The 19845-nt window shown below is 38.9% G+C and overlaps 1 non-coding gene across 1 annotated transcript; it reads right to left on the minus strand.

Annotated features, from left to right (window-relative positions):
- Window positions 1–1025: 1025 nt before the first annotated feature.
- LOC122018289 lies at window positions 1026–1131 on the minus strand. Its single transcript, XR_006121708.1, has one exon. It is a non-coding gene; the product is annotated as a small nucleolar RNA R71 (small nucleolar RNA).
- Between the last annotated feature and the right edge of the window lie 18714 nt (window positions 1132–19845).

The following is a 19845-nucleotide window of genomic DNA, read 5'->3' on the forward strand; positions in this document are numbered from 1 at the left end:
TTAAGTACTTATGTGTAGTGTAAATAAGATCCTTAAGGTTAGGCCAAAACTTATACCAAACTCCGTACAATACTTAGCTTATTTCATGCTACTAGAGATAGAGAAAGGAGATACACCAAATATACTAACACTATCTTGACAACTCATAAACTAAGAAAATGCTAGTTTGATACACCAAATATACTAACACCAAATAGTGTAGCTAATCCTAAGTGTGCCATCACTAGTGCTTATAACTAGTCCTTGTGGGTTCGATAATCTTTTATATTACTAACGACGAATCCGTGCACTTGTGGAATCGTAACAAGTTTTTGGCGCCATTGTCAGGGGCTGCGTCTATAACATTGGTGATAGTTATACTAGATTAGACTAGACTTTATTTTCTTTTCCTTTATTTTTTTTCTTTATTTTTTTTCCTTAGTTCGCATTTAGAGATAAATAATTTTACTCTTGTTTTTCTTTACTTTCTGTATTTTTATTAAAAACCCAAAAAAATTATTTCTCTTCTTTACTATAGTTCATATTCTATTATTGCATGCGAAGAACTAATCTTTCAGGACAGCTCCTACCGTTTGATCCAGAGATTGATAGGACTTTCCTGCGGAGAAGAAACCTATAGTAGGCATTTCAAGCAGTACAGGAGTCTTCAGAGATGGCTGATAAATTGTTGAAGGATTATACAACACCTTATGCACGAGGGGTTCGGTCTAGCATCACTCGACCGGCAATCGAAGCTAACAACTTTGAGATCAAGTCTGTAGTAATCCACATGGTTCAGCAGAATCAATTCGGAGGAGGACCGCATGATGATCCAAACCACCACTTGGAACTTTTCTACGAGATCTACGACACCATGAAAGTGAACGGAGTCCCTCCAGAATCAGTAAGGTTATTGCTCTTCGGATTCTCCCTGAAAGATAGAGCCAAGCAGTGGCTGAATTCCCTTCCAGCAAATAGCATTACATCTTGGGAGCAGTGTGAGTAGAAATTCCTAGAAAAATTTTATCCATCGAGCAAAACTGCCCACATGAGAAACCTGATCGCAAGCTTCAAACAGGTAGATTCAGAATCATTATTTGAAGCTTGGGACAGATTCAAGAGCATGCTGAGACAGTGTCCCCATCATGGCCTTGAGAAATGGTTAGTTATACACACCTTCTATAATGGAATCAATTATCACACGAAGGTATCCCTCGATTCTGCAGCAGGAGGAGCACTGATGAACAAGAGCCTTGATGAAGCTGAAGAGATCATAGAGAATGTGGCACAGAATCACCATCAGTGGGCATCAGAAAGATTTGGTGGTTCTTTCTCAGGGAACCCAATAAAAGCGTCAGGGAAATTCGACGTAGATGCAGTCACTCTCATGTCTGCAAAGCTGGACGCTCTGACCAAGAAGTTTGAGGCCATGGGAAACAACAACAACACGATCAATGCGATAGTTTGTGTTTGCAAAACTTGCGGAAGTACGGATCATGCTCAAGATACTTGCCCCTAGGGCCAATACAAGCACAGATAAACCAACTTGAGCAGTGTGATGCAATAGTCAGCTACAACCAAAGGCAAAATAATCCGTACTCTAATACATACAATCCAGGTTGGCGGAATCACCCAAACTTCTCATACCAAAACAATCAGGATCAAGGGCCAGCAAAATAAAGCTATCAACCTGGACAACAGAGCTACCAACCTGGGCAGCAGAACTACTCAGCTGGACAACAGACTTTTCAACAACAACCTTCACAATTGTCGAGAATTGAAAGGATGCTTGAAGAAATCCTCTCAGAGCAAAAGGAGATGAAGAATGAGATCAAGCTGTTAACTCAAAGAATGGAAAATTCTGAAAAGCATCAAAAGATGCAAGACATCCAGATAGCCCAGATAGCCCAATCCATCTCAAGAGCACAGGGAACATTTTCAGGGAAGCCAAATATAAATCTAGTGGAACATTGCAACCGCATTGAGCTGAGCAGCGGACGTGTTGTGGCAGACCCCCAAACCATTACTCAGAAGGAACCTGACTCAGGGAAGGAGCCCTCTCTCCTGATGCCCAATCAGACTCAAAACAGGGATGGAGAGGAGGCTACTAAAAAGGTTGAAGAAACTCTTCAAGTTCCCCCACAGAACCAAACGATTCCTTTCCCTCAGAAATTGATAACCTCCTAGAAGGATGAAGAGTTCAACCGATTCCTGAATAAGATCAAGGAGATTTGCATAGAAGTACCATTAATAGATGCACTGCACCAAATGTCGAAGTTCGCAAAGTTCTTAAAGGGTATTTTATCCAATAGGAGGCAGAAGGGCGACTTCGAAACCGTAGCATTAATAGAGAATTGCAGCGCTCTCCTCATGGCAATTTCTCCACCAAAGCTTCAGGATCCAGGAAGTTTCTCCATACCATGAAAGATTGGTTCTGAACTCATACTGAGAGCTTTCTGCGACTTGGGGGCCAGCATTAGCCTACTTCCGTACTCTTTATGCAAGAAGCTGGGCCTCCAGAACATTAAACTGACCACTATGGCACTGCAACTAGCTGACTATTCATGCAGATACCCAATGGGAATAATGGAAGACGTGCCAGTAGAAGTGGGTGGATGTATAGTTCCCACAGACTTCATTATCTTGGATATGGAGGAAGACCCCAAGATACCGATCATCCTTGGAAGACCATTCCTTGCCACAGCTGGAGCCATCATCGATGTAAAAAGTCACAGATTATCCTTAGAGATCGACAAAGAAAAGATCGAGTTTGATTTATCTGATTCCTCCATCAGCAACCCCTCTCCTCAGGGCAATTCTAGCAAGATCAACAAACACAAAGTCGAGGAGTGCAGTTTCTATGAAGGTTCCCCTCCAGCGAGCAACAAGAAATACATTTGTCCTGCACGAGCGAAACTGAAGGCGCAGACTGGAGCATTAACCCTAGGAGGAGAGTCGTTCTTCCACGGGTTTAGCCCACATTGACTGAAACGGGGTCAAGTTAAAGACCTAAAACAAGCACTTCTTGGGAGGCAACCCAAGGGTTTTTCATTCTAGATTATTGTTTTGAGCATTTTTATAATTTCTTCACTTTTGGGTATTCGTTTTTAGGATGTGCAGAGCCTCCACGAGCTGGCTGTGAGCATTTCATGGGCGTGGAGGAATCAGAGTAACCGAAAGAGCGAAAGGCGAGTCATCACTACAAGAAAATTAGGATTCTACAACACTTAAACGACAACGCTTTTTATAAAAAGCATTATCTATTTTTTTTAACAACGCTTTTAGTGAAAAGCGTTATCTATTTCATTATTTTCTTATTAATAGACAACACTTTTCTAAAAACCGTTGTCTATTAGTAATTTTTATGGGTCAAAGACAATGCTTCGTAAAAAGCGTTGTCTATTAGCCTTTTTTTAGTGTCTACGACAACAATTTTTAAAAAGTGTTGTCTATTGTTAAGTTTTCATCTAAATTTTAATTAATACAAATCGTTGGATCTAAGTAAGGAGTAGAAAACCCGAACCATTCTCCCAACTTCTATCTTCCGATCGTTTTTTATTCTAAACCCTTCTCCCAACTCCTCATCTCACGCGGCCTTCTCCATCCAACTCCTCCTCTCACGTCCTCTCCTTCCAACTCCTCTCCGGCAAACCCCTCTTTGGCGAACCCCTCTCCGTGAACCACTCCTCCAAACTCCTCTCCGTCAAGACCGCGGGATTAATCACCTTATTCCTTCACCTCTTCATGCCCTAATCTCTTCGCCTCCGTCGCCTCATTCACGCTTCTTTCACACTGTCGTTCGCTGGTGGTCTTCCAGCAGCTCGACGCCAGTCGGAATGGAGGCACCGATATCGAGGAGGAGGATTTTGTTACTGAGGTTTTTTGAAGGAAAACCCTAGCTATCTGGAGCCCCAATTCTCGGTACGTGATTGGTTTGTTACGCTGAGGGAGAAGTACATGCCGGAGAAAGGTTCTAATTCTAGGTTATTTCAGCTTGGTAAAGACTGCTAGGGTAGTCCACCATTAGTAAGGAGGAGAGGGAGGGCGGTGGTGGGAAGAAAGGCGAGTCTGAGAATCCAGTGCATCTCAAAGCCCTTCTTACTGAGTTCAAGGGTAAACTTCATGTTCCTGAAGAGAGGTGTTCAAGGATAATTTGTTTGAAGAGGAAGAGTTCGAGAGGACTCAGAGGAGCTTCCATGGATGAGCTTCGAGGATTTTCATAAACACGTTAGCGCTGGAAAAGTAAAATTGTTGATGACTCTTCTGAACTTCGTTATAGATATTTTATTGTTGATTTGAAGGATTATTCCAGATGACAAACACATACAAAAATCAAAATGGTAGGATCATTGTAGTACTTCTTGCAACATTTTGAATGTATTTGTTGCAAATGATTTAGACCCCTCTATTCGTTATGCAAGGTTATTTGATTAGATCAAGATGAAGCATTGGTTCCATTGGAGGAATTTAGAGGACCACGGTATGAAATTGAGAAACATACTACGTTAGCTATCAGCCTCCTCTGGTTTTTCTGTAATGACACAAATCAAGCATATGTTGTTCATATACACCCTTTATTATCTATGATTCTGAATAGAGTTCTGAATTAATTTTTCTTCATTATCTTGCAGAGTAGATGATTTATTTATAAAATATGAATTTCTAGACAAATTCAGTTAGTATACATTTCTTATGTTTCTCCACGTTACTATTGAAACATTAACTAACTTTGATTTTTTTCAGTTGAATCATGAGTTCAAATCACACAACCCAATCTAAAAGATGATGGGTAGTTGATAGAATCAAGAACTGAATAAGAAACCAAATTTCAGGTCAGTAGTATTTTTTTCAAGCTAACTACCTCACTGCATGCACTCAGCAATGCTATGACAATCTATTTTTTTGGCAACAACAATGGCTAAATACAAAAAAGGTAAAAATGAAAGACACTCACTATCTATGAGAATCTAGTTCTAGTTTTAATGGGAGAGTTAAATGAGAAAATAAACTAATATTGGAAAATCTCTTGCATAGTTTACAATTTCAATCATTTTGAGCTGAAGGTGAGAGGAGCAAAGGGAGACTGAAGAAAATTCTAACGTAAAGAAAGAACAATTTAAAACTTCTGGATATTAGTTTGCTAAAAATATAGCCACATATAAGGATAAAATCCATATATTGGGTTCCAAATAGTTGGGGGTTCAAGACAGGTTGTTGTTTGGCAACAATGGCTAATCGCGCATAAATTTTAAATGCATGTAGTTTCGTACATTTTTTGTTGACCATTTAATTCTATTGGCAGTCCTACATCAGCAAGTTACATGACTACCCCACTCTGTAGCAATCTCCAGTATCAAGCAGATTTTTGGTTGAACAAGAAGTAATGTCTGCTGCTGCTGCTTCGGTGATTGCAGGTTTCGCAGCATCTGCTGCTTTTGCTGCAACCAGTTTTCTGTATGCTGCTACTGCATATGTTGTCTAGCCTCTATCTAGGAAGCTTGTGTTGGACTTGGGTATAATCTCTAGTATTGCAGAACCAGTATGGGAAAATGTCCTAAATTTGTTCATTGAAGGAGGATTTTTCTCCAGAATATATGGATTTTACACTTATGGTGGTGTCTCTGCTAGCTTTCAAATGCTAAAACCCACTATGCTTGTTCTTATCACAATGGTCCTTCTTGTTCGGTTTACTCTTTCAAGAAGGTCAGAGAATTACAGTCAATGGGTGATTACTTTCTCTCCCAGCATCGTTTTGTACAATTGTTTTGCTATCATTTTGCTTTGGATGATTCAATGACATTCCTTGGCTTGACTAACATGCTTTGGACAGGATATAGGCAAGGGATTGAATTTGAAAACTCGAACCCATAGGCCTGAGTAGATGTGAGTTTGTATGGGTGGATATGCTTTGTTTCCCATACACCATTGCAATAAACTCATAGACATGCATCCACAAAAATAACTGCCATTCTTTCTTCCATCGACAGGGTTCAACAGGAATCAAATTCCATTAGATATCCATTGACAGTGATGTGGCAGGATAGATGATGTGGTAGAAGAATTGCAGGAGGTTAGTGTTTGTGCCAATTGACGCTAGGAAAATGCCAATTGTTTCTTAGATATTTGCTATCTACATAAGCCTTGTGAAGAATGCAGTTTAGAAACTGTATGCATTTTAGAATGCATATTAGAAACTGCATGTATTTTAGAATGCAGTTTGAAGAAATGTTGCCTTTCAGCAAGCCAAGCTTTCTTTCTGCAAGCTTTCTTTCTGCAAGCTTGAAGAAACGTTGCATTTATGCAACAACAGTGCTTTTTACAAGAAAGTGTTTCATTTTTGCAAGCTTTCTTTCTGCAGTTTGAAGAAACGTTGCATTTCTGCAAGCTTTCTTTTTTTCTTTCTGCAAGCATTTCATTTCTGAGTAATGAGTTTTGGTTCATTTATAGAAAATAGCTAGTAGAAGTAATTTTTTGGTTCAAACTATTGACTGTAATTTTTTGTTTATATTTCAGGCCAATTGTTCTTTAAAGCTCACAAAGATCCTACACAAAATCCAATTGTTTATTCCTGTAATAGATTGAGAAAGACAAGCTACTTCTTCAGTATTGTGGTAGTAATTACTGTACTGTTTTGTCTCGTTCTCAAGCTGATAATAATTTTTTAGTGTAGCTAGTAGAAGTAAACAGATTGTTGGCTTCGAGGTTGACTAGTTATTTTGTGCTTTTTTGTTTTAAATGTGAATATCACTATCTACTTTGAAATAGAATTAGTGTTAATTTTGATATTTACTAGCTTCTCATGTAATTAAATACTAATATTACTTCAATGTCAGAATTCTATTATTTTGGTATGAGTTTGAAATCATTAGCTGAGCTGATTATATGTAAAATTCAAATCTGGACATGGTAAAAGAAAAATAATAGTTTCGTAAATATAAAAATAATGATTTTTAAATAAATTTTTTAAAATTTTTTTAAGAAAAAATAATAGTTTCGTAAATATAAAAATAATGATTTTTAAATAATTTTTTTTTAATTTTTTTTCTTTAAAACGACAACGCTTTTAAAGCGTTGTAATAATGTTGTCTTTGCAAAACATGACAACGCTTTTAAAGCGTTGCAAAAACGTTGTCTTTGCAAAAACCGACAACGCTTTTAAAGCGTTGCAAAAGCGTTGTCTTCGCTACAAACGACAACGCTTTAAAAGCGTTGTCGTTGAGCAGACTTTTAACAACAGTGCTTTTAACAACGCTTTTTCAGACACATAGACAACGCTTTAAAAGTGTTGTCTATTAGCTTTTTTCTTGTAGTGTGGCATGATCGTGCGGCACTCATAGCAAGTGTCATTTTCCTTCATTTGATTGTAGAATTGGCTACAAGCATCAATTCTTCTCCAAATTTGACTTTTGAAAGCAGAAAATGCTCAAGAGCATATCTCCGAATAAAGAAAAGTAATTATGCTAAAAGTAAAGCAAGGAGCATGAAAGTGCATAGATAAAGCAAGTATAAAAATATAAGAATGTGCGTCAAAACATGCTAAACAAGTGTATAAAGTGTACGCACATCAAGAGGATCCCCTTTATATACCACCTCTTACAACCTCTGTGATCATGAGGTGGCTCCTTGCGTCGGAGTTTGTTAGGTGATGGAAAGAGTACAGTCTGGGTGATCTGCAATGATGGTTCGAGAAATCTTTTTTCTACTGACAGATGCACCTCTTTTGTTGCTTATGACTTAGGCCTTTGGTGAGGTTGTTGAAGAATGTTGTTATAATGAATCAATTAGTGAGGAAATCCCCAAGGAATATTCCCCAACAACTTTGACAGGTTGTCAAAATGTTGCCTGTCTGCTAAATATATCTCGGTCGATCCTTAAGTCGGCTACTTAACTGGCATGCCTTTTACTGAATATATTTCGGCCGATCTTTCATTTGCCTGGGCATTTACAGTAAGCCCTATGAAATGAAGAACATTTAACTTGTATTGGTATCAATCTGCTTTGTTGTGTGCTAAATACCATGAAGATCTGTTCAAATACTAGTATGATGCTCATAGTATGCCAAAGATCTATTTAAGGAGTCATATGATAAATTACATATGTTAGAGTCTTTATATATGACCTTAAGTAATTTTAAACCTGATCGACCTCTGGCCGACCAACTATATATGTAGAGTCTCCTAAGGATAAGTATATTTAAGCTCATCTGGTCTTTGCCCGGCCAGGCGCACACAAAGAGATTTATGTTTGACTAGCCTTTATTTGACCGATCATATATTAATAGCTTTGTGAGGCTAAGTGTCTTTGAGTACGGCAGGACTTGGCTTGGTCGGGCATATAAGAGAACATTATGTTCTACCGGCCTTTATCCGACCGATCGTATACTAAGAGTTTTATGAGGCTAAGGGCGCTAAGCTCGGTGGGCCTTTGCCCGGCCAGGCACACACAAAAAGCTTTATAGTTGACCAGTCTTTACCCGGCCGATCGTATATTAAGAGTTTTATGAGGCCAAATGTCTTTGAGCCTGACTGGACTTGGCCTGGTCTGGCCGGGCATATATAGAGAATATATTATGTTTGACCGACCTTTATCCTGCCGGTCATATACTAAGAACTTTACGAGGCTAAGTGTGTTAAACCTGGTCAAACTTTGCCTAGCTGGGCGTACACGAAAAGCCCTATACTCGACCAGCCTTTATCCGATCAATCATATATTAAGAGCTTTATGAGACTAAGTGTGTTAAACTCGGCCGGGCTTTTCCTGGTCAGGCGTATAAAGAGAGCATTATGTTCAACCGACCTTTATCCGACTGATCAAGTGTAAAGAGTTTTAGAAGGCTTAAGTGCCTAGAACCCGGACGACCTTTCATCCGGCCGAGCTCCTTAGAATCGGGCCGGCCATTTACTGACTGAGCACATTTTTCCTCTAGTTTCAAAGTAAAACCCTAGAGTCCTTATATTCAATCGGGTGTATATTCGATCAGCCTTATCCGAACGTCATGCTTTAGGATTTCGCAGGTAAGACCCGAGAACTTTGAGGTTAGGTGATCAATAGGACAAAGTGTGGAATGCTCCTCTATCCTAACTTTGACTGGCACATCACCTTACCTTGATTTTTACTATCATGTCATCTTCTGTATCCATTCGCTATAACCCATATCAGTAGACAGTAGTAATCATGTACATAATTACTGCAATTGTGCAGGGTGCGTATGTTCTCTATCGCTTATTTAAGAAACCTGAAGAAACCACAGATTCCAACAACGAGAGAAGTAATCATCCTTAGTGGGACTCAAACCATTGGGACATTACATAAACTCGAGGCAAAACTCAGAAGATTGAGATAATATAGTTGTTGTCACTAAATAAAATTGTACTTAGTAATTTTTCATCACAAATCTCATCTTGATGAGAAATCGAGAGTTCAAATAGATTAGAAATGTTCACATACCTTGATATTTATTAGAGAGAAGCCTATTGAGATCGTGCCTATGATCGTGTCCATTATAATGGCCCACCCTGAAATAAATGTTGTTCAATCATGGTATCAGTTGGTTACTCGGTCATTGCTAGCTAGGGGTCAAGACGTGGAGGGACCATCTTGTATGTCATAGGCAGCCCCCCAACTCTTGATTGGAATGCATGGACTCAAGTTCAAATTTATTCATAACTATCTTGGTTGAACTTCTAGCAAAATAAAAATGCAATTAGAAAGGGAATAATTCAGAAAAGTGACTTGTAAGAAACAAAATTCAATTATGATGCACCTTTCACGTGTTTATTTGAAATGAAAATTGAGGGTTTTGTTTAAAGAAATTGCCATTAAAAAAAGAAACACAAGAGTGTGATTGATATGGTTGGATGTGGCTGGTTGCATATTTAATGTACACTTTGGCCGTATGAGATAATTAAAAGCCAAAAGTTGCTGGTATGTGCAGTGCATGTGGTAAGTGAGAAATTAAAGCCAAAAGAAGCTTCGAAGCAATCAAAACGACAGAGCCATGAGAGGTGTACAAGGCCACCCACTCATGCCACTTGCCAATAAATGCCAAAAGTATGTTTTTAATGTTAGGGAGGAAAAGGTTGATGGATTGATTGGTGGGCAAGCAAGTTGTGTTGCAATGAGTAGTTCTCTAATTTATTGAACCGCATAATCATATTCCATAATATCTATCAAAATACATAGTTATTTCTTATTATATTTCTCTTTTATTGACAGTATGAGTTAATTTTCTATCCATTATGTACTAAACTGTCTAATGAATTTGTGATAAAACATTTCAAAACTGTGTCAATTTCAAAATTCAAACTATGAAATCAATGTCTAAGAACATGATTAGAGTCACAAGAATGAGGTAAAGAGTACAATAAATTTAATTTGAAATGTTTATGAGAAGCTTAAGGTCATCAACGAGTTTTAGAGTTGTAGATTTTTAAAATATTCACAACTTGAAGATAATTTGACATAAACTCATTAAAGGGCAAGGCTTTTAGGACACTTAGGGTGCTGGTGAGTGGTGAATAACTTCTTTTGCTTCTTCTTATTGATATTGTAGCGGAAAATTTGAAGTAATACTAACACCTTCGTTTTACTTGATCTCCACCTCCTTGAGATAACTAATCTAAGGATTCACACTGTGCACACAGCTCCACTATGAACACACTGTTGGATCGAGACATACGTCAGAGGAGAGGGGTGAATCACATGATTTTGAAAAGTCTTTTCTTTTCGATTTTTAAACTTAAGTACGCAATGGAAAAACATGAAAAATGAAAAGTAAGTAAAAGAACAAGTTTGGTTTTACTTGGTTCGGAGCCTTCTATGACTCCTACTCCAAGACCTAGATCTTGTGAATCTATCGACGGATAATCCACTAATAACCTCTTCCCAAACCGTCGGAAGAGGGGATCGAGTATAAAAAGAATTAGAACAGTGTAACAAGCTACACTTTCCGTTTTTAGAAATTAAGTACAGAACTTTAAGCTTTGTTACCAAACACTTTTGTAGACAGTCAGCTCGAGCTTGGTGTTTGGACGACTTCTCAACGACAGTCGGGCATAATAGAGTCGTAGCAGGGCAGCAGTAGGAAGTCGTAGTAGTCAGAATGTCAATCGGACGCGTAGAAGCTCGTATATGAGTTGTTGAAGAATGCTTGATCAAGATATCCTTTTAAAGAGTGTGGAAGGCGCCTTCTATAGGTAAAACTTTATCCCGACTTTGGTGCTCCTTATCATCGATAAGGTCTAAATTTTATCCATTGAAAGACGCCTTCTATAGCACCGAACATGCCTTCCATAAACAGTACTGAAGGCGCCTTCCAATGCTTGAAGGCACCTCGGGTACTGTTCACCTGAAACATTTTTGCTCCTTTCTCCCTACAAGTTTGATCAGTCCAACATGACAATATCTAGTATACAAAACAAAGTTAGCACAATAATAATATAATTAATTTATAACTTAGACCCTATCTTCCAGACCAGAATCTAGTTAGGTTCTCAATTTAGGTTTATGGAATGGACCTAAATTGGATCGACGCCTACTGCCCCCTCAACCAGGATACGTCTTCACTTAGTCATTCTCCTTCAGTAACTTACCTTCATTTACCATATGTCAAGTTACCTCATTAACGTCAATATAACTCACCAGGTCTTCCTGCAAAAATCGTACATCTGGACTTCCTCCTGTCGGGAATCGAACATCCCGATCTTCTGCCGAAATCACACATCCGGACTTCCTTATGTCGGGAATCAAATATCATGATCGTCTACTGGAATCGCACATTCGAACTTCCTTCCTACCAGAATTCCACTTCTGGACTTTGCCACTCGAGAATCGCACATCCCGACTGGACTTCCTGCCTGGTGCCAAGTCCTTTTAACTTGTCAAGTTAGTCAACCTTTCACACTCGGTAAATGCATTAGATTACGTTAACACCTAACTTAATTTATTTATCATTCATCAAAACCTGAGTTAAACTATAAATTATATCAACAACCTCTTCTTTTTTGATGCAATGACTACCTGAGTTAGAGTTAGGAAAAGATATGTAAGATTGAAATAGCAATGACATGATTCAAGAGAACTTAAAATTAACTTAAATTTTCATTTTAGTCTCTTGATCATTTTAGGGTTAAGATTTTCAAGATTTAGCTTGTCTTTTTCTTACTTAACTCTTACCCTCCCCCTTTGACATTTATAAAAAATAATGCAGATAAACATAGCAAATTATTGTAACAAAACTCTAGTAAGTATAGAACTTACAAAAAAATTGCAAGTTTTATGGGTGGGAGGAGTTTAACATAATTCTACAAAAAATTTTAAACTTTTTCAAAAGGGTTTCAAAACATTTCTAAAAACAATTCATTTTGCAAAGCTTAAAGTTTAGAAATTGTTTTGCAAGATTGTTATTAAAACACTTAAAATGGTGCACGAATATTGTAAACTAATTTAGAGTGTTTTCAAATAAATTTTGTTAAGTAAAATAAGTTTGAAAGTATTAGAATCCATTTAAATTTTCTAATTTTTCAAAAAAAATTTAACATTTTGAAAATTGACTTTGTGAAACAATACATTTTGATCCAATAGATTTTGCAAGAATTATACAAAATAGATTTCAAATATTTGTTAAAAAGATAGTTTGTTTGAAAAGGATATTTTAAAATTTCAATTGTTCAAAACTCTTTATGAAAAGTTATGCAAAGAATTTGCTTAAGTAAAATAATTTTGAAAGTATTTTCAAAAATAGATTGTTTAAAGTGGAAAAACACCTGTTTAAAAAGACTAAGACTTTTTGCAAAGTAAGTATTTGAAAAGTATTTTTGAAAGTATTTTGTAAAAAAATTAAAAGCAATTTTGAAAGTGATTTTTTCAAATAGTTGGAAAGAAAATAAATTATTTTGAAAATCATTTTTTATTTTCAAAAATATTCATCTAAAAATTCAGTCCTAAATATCTAATCGTTAATTACTAACTAACTATCAGAAAATAGCAGTGTTCACTTGGTATCCAGTTAATGTTTGACTAAAATGGATTACTTAACCTGATCACTGTAATTTTGGTATTTTTCACCCAGATTTGTATTGATGCACTGATATAAGTATCAGAAGTCTAGACAATAGACCTATGCATCTCACGTCGTTCTAAGTTTTTGAATATACAATCAAGGTAGACTTTATATATTTGTGAGATGCTCGATACCTAGATCTAAGAACATGCTTTCTATAGATTTGATCTAGTCTAAGGCCAAAACATATTTTGAAATACTAAGAAAATGAGAATTTTTAGAAAATATAAGTAAAGAATTTTTCTAGAATTTGTAAACTATTTAAAAATTATTTTAAAAATAACAGTCCAAGTCTATCATACACATGCCTAGTTTTCATCTTAAGTTGCTAAATTCAAATTCTGATAATGGTTTCATAGAAATGTCAGTTAAATTTGATTTTGGCTCAACATAGTTAAGGTCAATATCGCCTTTGGCTACATGATCTCTTACAAAATGGTGTTTTACTTCTATATGTTTGGTTCTTGAATGATGCACTGAATTTTTGGTTAAGTTTATTGAACTTATGTGATCAATAAAGATTTTTGTATGTTTATTGATCTTGTCCGAAGGCGCGAAGCTGGAAAGCCAAGGAGGTGGTAGTTTCGCTGACTGGATGAAGACCTCACTCTCTGCAAAACAAAACCAAAACTAGGGAAGGGGTCATTGACATTGGCCCTCCGACATTCAAGTTAGAAACAGGAGAGGAAAAAAGTGAATACTAAGGATAAAGATTTTTTTTCTTGCCCTTCTTCATACTTGGCGTGCCCTTTTTATACCTTTTCTGGTGACCCTCCATCTTCCCCTGTTTAATGTCCCTTGCTTAATGATATTGATTACCGACAGAGAATATTTTTGTCTTGACTTCTTCTCATTTGATGATAGATGGAGTGTTCTATTTGATTTTCTCTTTCCTTTATTAATTATCCATCTTTTCCTTGTTTATCATTTTATTGCTTCATTAAGTGTGTAATGTCAACGCCATTCTTCAAGCCAGACGGGTGGTCCACTTGACTCGGGCTCCCATCCTGTGTAGCTTGTTCTCCTACCAACCGGACTAATTATACTTGTTTACTCTGATGGCTGATCAGACAAGGGTCTCTTCGATCGGCCAATGATCCACTTCCCTGGTGTTTTCCGCCTTGACTTTGAACTATATCATGGCAATTGACTCATGCCAAATAGGCTCTTCCTTACCGCCGCATCATAAGCATTCCCTTCAAGTCTAGTCGAAGGAGGCTGCAAGTCCGACTGACTGGACAAGATGTCGTTGGCGACTCTGAAGCTCGTTCGGCCCAAATGCTATAGTGTCTGATCAGACTATGCTCGATCTATAATCGCTGGTTGGCCCACAAGCTGACGTTGCTCGACTTTATTTCACCGTTGTCGGGTTTAGTCCTGCGGTCGTTCCTTGCACCGATCAAGAAGATGAGCAACAACACTTGGCAAATTGTCTTATGTTATATGTGTCCTATGGCGAGTCCGGTCGTGGCTGACATCATCCATATTTCTTAAAGACAATGCAAATCCCTGCTAATTATGACCGAGCATGCGACCATACGTTTTTAAATAAGTTCATTAAATGTTATCCGGTGACCGCAGGACACGTGTCTCTCACTGCTGTCGCATGCTCGATGTGACAAGTGGACATTTGCTTATAACGAGACGTGCTCCTTTTCAAAATCAATGGTTAGATCTGCTTCTAGGTGTACGTAACCTTGGATCGGATGGCTGAGGTCAATCGGCCGTGAGGTTTATAAGTCTCACGTGCTTCACCATCTTCCTCACTTTACGTCTTCATCTTCGTCGGTGAGCATCTCAGCGATACTGCGTCCTTCACCTTTTCTGTCGATCTCAGCGATTTTTCTAGTAACCTCTCGTCTCCTTTCAATCGAATCTGTATATTGTTCTTTCTTAGTGTCCTCTCTTTTAGTCGAGTTTCTTCGTTGTTTCCTATCGATTTTTATTTCTAATGGTAAGCTCTTCTCAACCTCCTGTCTTCGTCCCTGGATTCTGGTATACGTCCATTGAGTTCAGGTTCGACAGAGGCGATGTTGAGAGTTTGAGAGCTGCCTTTAAAATTCCATTTGATTATCAAATTGGTCTTCCTTCGGCTTTTGACCACCCGAACGAGTCACCTCCAATTTTGTATGCTTTTTTAGGGACCAATTTACCGCCGATCTATGGTTCCCGATCCACCCTTTCTTCTCTGTCGTTTGTAAATATTTTTGTATTCCTCTCCATCAACTACTGTCGAACTCCTTTCAGCTGTTGTGCGGGGTCGTCGTTCTATTTCGCCTGCACAGCATTTGGTGTTGGCCATTTTGCATGTCACATGACACATCAAATTAATTAAGATTAGGAACTCAACTAAAATAAAGACAAGTGTTGTAGCAACGAGTCCCAAGTCGTATTTTTCCAAGGATGACTAATAAATGTGTGTATATTCTAGAATTGATTCCAATCAAAATCTAATTTCAACTTGAATTCATTTAACTCCCAAAAGTGCACTACATCAATCTTAAATAGGTTCAAGACAGTGTCGTTTTCTTCTACACATGATTCATTTCCTTCTCATCAAACTAAAATCAACTAAGCTCGGATTCTAATGTCTCATTGAATCAAATAGATCAATTATTATCTTTTCGATTCAAAATCATAGTAAACATGAAACTCAAGAGCTCACTATACTTCTAGAAACCGAAATAGCATCCTAGCCACAAACACAATCAACTTCAATAATTAATTCGATCACCACATCTTCAATTCATTCCCACAATCAACAAATTGATACAAAGGTAAATCATGAAGAACATCAAGTGATCCATTCAACATCTAAACTAGTTCACAATCATTAAATCAAGAATCAAATCAACACTAATAAAGGAAAACCAAGTTAGTAGCTAAACATGGTTTGGATTGCAAATGTTCAAAGAAATCAAGTAGCGAAACTGAAAAATAAAATATGAATTGCAAAACTAGGAAATCAGATCGTCAGATCTGAACAAAAGTATAAGAATTCAAAAATGAAACAAAATGGAAGATGCATTCCACACCCAAACCCTAGTCAAAACTCCTTCTCTCTACCATAAAGCAGAAATGCCATCGGGAACACCCATCAAGCAACCGGCTGTGAAGATTTGAATTCCAGCTCATTCAACATTATTCATAGCTTGTGGGGAACACCCTCTTCAAGCTCGCATTGCCTGAATTAACCAGCATCCGAAGATTGCCATCAACAAAACGGGGAACACCCTCAATTTTGCCGATGATGGACTTCACGGAATCGAGAACACGAAGCCGAGAACGCCCTCAATTCGTGCCTTTCTTCTTGATTGCTGGCCGTCGGATAGTTCAAAGCTCGCCGCCGGCGAAGGAGTTCGTCCTTGGATCTGGAGTGTGGGAGCTGATACCATGGAAATGAAGAGGAAGAAGACGGAGGTACAATGGAAAATCGCAAGATACCCACACTGTAGCTTCTCAAGCTTTTAAATCAACCTTAAATATGATCCAACGGTCTAGAACACTTTGATCTCGATCAATGGTGGAAACATCTCAGATCTGGATCAGGAACTCTAGATCTTCATCAACGGCTGTGGTGTGCTTCCTCTTGGCTTAAGATGGACCAGATTCTTGACGGATGGCTCAGATTTCTCTGATCTTCAGCGGACGGTCCAAATTGTTCCAAGGCATGATCAACTTGATTAGCCCTAGATTTGAGCCCAAATGTGGTCTGATCTGATCGGGTCCATGACCCTTTTGATGCCTACAAAATAATAATCAAAATATTAACATCAAATACCATGAAAATAAACTAATTTACAATTAAGTCCAAGATAAAAAATGTGATGTAGATATGAGTTCAATCTATGAGAAAAATCATTAAAAACTTGCATTATGAATCAAGATAACATAGCCAAAATCATGGTTATCAGCATTCCCCTCACTTTTCGGCTCTTTCACTATTTTTATTATCCCAAACTATCCGAACCGGGGACTTTTCTCTTCCAAGCTCGAGTGGGCATAGTCTTCTTTGACAAAATGTCGTCCTCCAACAAGCATTGGAGAGACTACTACTTTTTTGTTCACTTTCCCAAGTGATCGGATTTCCCGACCAGGTGGCAATTAGAGGTGTTGAACCCTCTAGAGCTCAAGAAATACAAGAGTCGCTTGGACTACCTTCATGCAGCTTCCAGCTTGGCCAGTCAGAAATACCATATACTTAAGTTGCTGCTGGAGGGTGTCATCTATGTGTTCGGCCTGAGCCCGATCCACACAAGGCTTCTGTCCAGCCTAGGATGCTCCTTCTTGGTCTAACTTTTGAATCTAACTGATTTCTTCTTTTCTTTTGCAGCCCAAGTCATGCTGCGTGCATGTCTGGCCAGTAAAGCCAAACTCGTGGACGCAGAGATCAATGTTGCGCCCATGGCTGAGTTAGAGAGCCGCGGTTTGCAGCCGGTCGACTCTCAGGAGGATCTGCTTGGAAAGAGCACGAGAGCCCCAACTCAAGGGAGTGAAGGAGTAGCCAGCCGTATGGTCGGCGATGCAGCGGTTATCACAACGAATCCCCCACCCGAGTGGCTTCCGATAATTCTAGTTGTCAAGGCCTCAGAATCGGTTTCTTCAGGGGAGCTGTTGATAAGCCGGAAGGGGCGCCGCGCGGAGATTGTTGCCTAAGCCACAACCTCTGCCACATAAACTCCAACTAGGACAAGCCCACGTCTGTCATCCGAGCGGGGCGAAACCTCCACACCTGTGCCCTAGCAAGCGACGGTCATCCCACATACTTTGCTTTCATCCGATCGGACGTCATCCTTGTCCGGTCTACCACAAGGAACAATCTGTGTGCCACTGGTCGCTTTCCTACCACCTCTGTCGAAGGCCCAGAAGTCTCGCATCCTCCCAGCATCAACGTCTTAGTCGAGTGGCAGAGCAACCTCGACCTCGTCTGCTTCGAGTGGCCAGCGCCACATAACGGCGGTCATCCATCTGCTGACTAATGAGTGGCGTGACTCTGACAGCGCTGAATCCTGAGTCCCAGAGCACCAGATAATCATCCAGGGGCCGCTTATATAGATATGGGCCAATGCTCGGGCCCGTGCGACGGTCATGCCTCCAAGGGCGCTTGCCAATAGTCATACCCAGATGTCCACTGGGATAAGTATTTTACATATTACTATTCATCGCCGCTCGTCCCTAAGAATTTTTTGCTTCCTCGCAGTATTAGGTAGAGAGTCTGGCCATGTGTCAAAGGCTCACATTTTTGGAGTAGAAAGTCAAGCAACTGCAAGTCCTGAGCGGCCAATCATTTGCTTCCCAGGCGCATCTGGAGAAGATGAGTGCTGAGATGGCTCAACTAAGAGCCGATTTGAGTGCGAGCGCCGAGTAGCTGGATGCGAAGAAGAGAAAAGGAGCTGAACAAGCTGCTCAATTGGCTCGGCTTGATAAACAAGTTAGCTCCTTCGAGTCCAAGCTTAATTTGGCCAACACCAGGAAGCTTCGAGGGGCACCCTCTAATCTTCTTCCTTCTCTTCTTCTTCTTCTTCTCCAATCCGCCAGCCACCAAGGAGGAGGGGGCGCCGGCCACCAAGGAAGAGGTGGGATGCCGCCAACCCTAGGTAAGGAGAAGAGGAGCCTTGTGGGAAAATTAGGTTTTGGAGGGCACCACCTACTCCTTTTATAACCTTTGCCGTCAGTTACAAAGAAAGAAAAATAATAGAATAATGTTTAGAAAAAATCTCCCTTTCTATAACCTTGTCGTCGACCCTAGGAGGATGGAGAAAACCAAACCAAAACCAAGTTAAACCAAACCAAGTTATGGATGGGTGGATGTGAGGCTTTATATAGAGGCTACAACAGGGACCTAGAGGAGAAATTAGTTTAGGACTCCTGATGGGTTTGGGCTTCCTGTGTTCGGCCCGAACACCCAACTCAAGTCCATCAATAATAACTCATACCACTAAAGGGTTATTATTGAACTACTGCACCAATCCCATATTACAATATGGGCTCCTTCTTATCATGAATATGTTAATCTCCCTATGTTTAAGATATCGTATGTCCGTTAATTAATTGAGTTACTGACAACACAATTAATTAACATCTGATTCCAAGAGTAGTACCACTCAACTTTATTATCATGCCGGACTAAGTCCACCTACAGGGTTTACTTGATAATCCTTATGAGCTCCTCAAGGGGGCATCATCAGCCTAAATAATTAGGACACAGATTCCTTCTATAATCAACAACACACCATATAAACAGTACTATTTTCCAACTCATTGGACCTATTAATTTAACAAATAAATCTCACCCATTAATAAGTTAAATAAATAAATACTAAGTATACGTGCTTGTTATTATATAGGGATTAAGAGGATGCACATTCATAATAACAGAGGTTCTATTCTTTTATGTAGTCAGTACAAATCGAACAACCTCAAATGGTCCTGCTCAATACACACATAGTGTACTAGTGTAATTTTATAGTCAAGACAGACTAATACCAAATTACACTACAACCATTCCAATGGTTTGTCCCTATCCATCTTGGTTGTGAGCTACTATTTATAATTTATAAGGAACTGATAACATGATCTTCTGTGTGACACCACACACCATGTTATCTACAATATAAATTAAATGAACAACTGCATCGACATATATATATAAATATAAAATGCAAACTGTCACGCCCCGGGGGAGTCCCTGTCCGAAGAAATTTCGGCAGCACCTCCCCTGTACGGTTGACAATCTGAATCATTTCTACATGCACAATATACATCATCCACAGACGGTTGGAATATACACACAACCACGCAGTTAT

This window comes from Zingiber officinale, chromosome 8B (assembly GCF_018446385.1).
Source record: "Zingiber officinale cultivar Zhangliang chromosome 8B, Zo_v1.1, whole genome shotgun sequence".
In the NCBI taxonomy this organism is placed as follows: domain Eukaryota; kingdom Viridiplantae; phylum Streptophyta; class Magnoliopsida; order Zingiberales; family Zingiberaceae; genus Zingiber; species Zingiber officinale.